The sequence below is a fragment of the Austrofundulus limnaeus genome, unplaced genomic scaffold (assembly GCF_001266775.1).
Source record: "Austrofundulus limnaeus strain Quisiro unplaced genomic scaffold, Austrofundulus_limnaeus-1.0 Scaffold1742, whole genome shotgun sequence".
Taxonomy (NCBI): Eukaryota; Metazoa; Chordata; class Actinopteri; order Cyprinodontiformes; family Rivulidae; genus Austrofundulus; species Austrofundulus limnaeus.
In genome coordinates this window covers 58533-60143 of record NW_013954144.1, presented here as the reverse complement: position 1 = coordinate 60143, position 1611 = coordinate 58533, and positions in this window count along the sequence as shown.

Below are 1611 nucleotides of genomic sequence, written 5' to 3'. Positions count from 1 at the left end.
GTATGTAATTTATCCTCTGTATAAATTTAGGGATGATTTAATGTTTGGAGAACATCATTTATTTAAAACACCTGATGGTGGCGCTGTGAGGGGAGCTGCTACATGAAACAGAAGAAGAATCCGGAAGTGACGGAACATCTGTCCGCGCGGTGCTTCCTCAGGTGTTTGCTGACAGCTGCAGGTGGATTCATGACGGCTCAAGTGAGTTTCACCTGCAGGAACATGTCCGCCAGACTTCATTCAGATTCTGTCTGATTTTAGCTCCGTTCGGTCGGTCAGATGAACGGAACCCGCTGAACAAATCCATTAAAACATCTGAACTGATGAGTGTATTTTAGCCGAATTACAGAGGGACTCTGGATGAWCCAGGTGGTTCGGTCTGACTGGGTTCATACTCACCTGTTGGTGTTAAACCCGGAAATGTTTCAATTCTGTTGTATCCTAACGGAGTTCTGAATGAGACAAAATTCTGTCAGTAAAGATCTCGTGATGATCGCGAGGAGCCGATCAGCTGATCAGGTCACTCCACGTGGGCTTTAAAGGTTCGGGTCAGGGGCCCTCAAGAGAAGATAGTTAATGAGTTAACATGTTTCCTCGGTTACTAGTTAACTGATAGCATGTCAATGATGTAACCTCAGTAACATGTTAATGAGTTAACACCATCATGAGTTAACATCTTAATTTGTTAACAAGTAATTGAGTTAACATTGTAAACAGTTAGAAAGTTAATGAGTTAACTAGTCACTGAGATAACATCTTAATAGGTTAACTAGTTATTGAATTAACATCTTAATGAGTTAACAAGTCATTGAGTTAACATAGTTAAAAAGATAATGAGTTAACCTGGTAATAAGTTAACATGTTAATGAGTTAACATGGAATTGGGTTAACATGTTAACGGGTTAACTAGTCGTTAAGTTAACAATGATGTAATGAGTTCATGAGTTAACTACTTGATGAGTTAACATGTCAATGAGTTAACTAGTCAACATGGAATTGGGCTAACATGTTATCAAGTTAACTAATCATTGAGGGAACGTGTTAAAAGTTAAGTAAATGGGTTAACCTTTTAATGGTGTAATGAGTTCATGAGTTAACTACTTATTGAGTTAACATGTTAATGAGGTAGTGAGTTCATGAGGTAACTAACAAGTTATGTCAATGAGTTAACATCTTATTGTGTTAACTAGGCATTGAGTTAACATGTTAATGAGTTAAGTCAATGGATTAACCTGTTAATGGTGTAATGAGTTCATGAGTTAACTACTCAATGAGTTAACATGTCAGTGAGTTAATATGTTAATATGTTAACTAGTCATTGAGTTAGCATGTTAATGGGATAATGTGTTCATGGGGTAACTAGTTAATTAGTTAACTAGTCATTGAGTTAACATGTTAATGAAGTAATGACTTCATAAGTTAACTAGTTAATGAGTTAACTAGTCATTGAGTAAACATGTTAATGAAGTAATGAGTTCATGAGGTAACTAGTTAATGAGTTAACTAGTCATCGAGTTAACATGTTAATGAAGTAATAAATTAATGAGGTAACTAGTTAATGACTCATTGAGTTAACATGTTAATGAAGTAATAAATTAATGAGGTAACTAG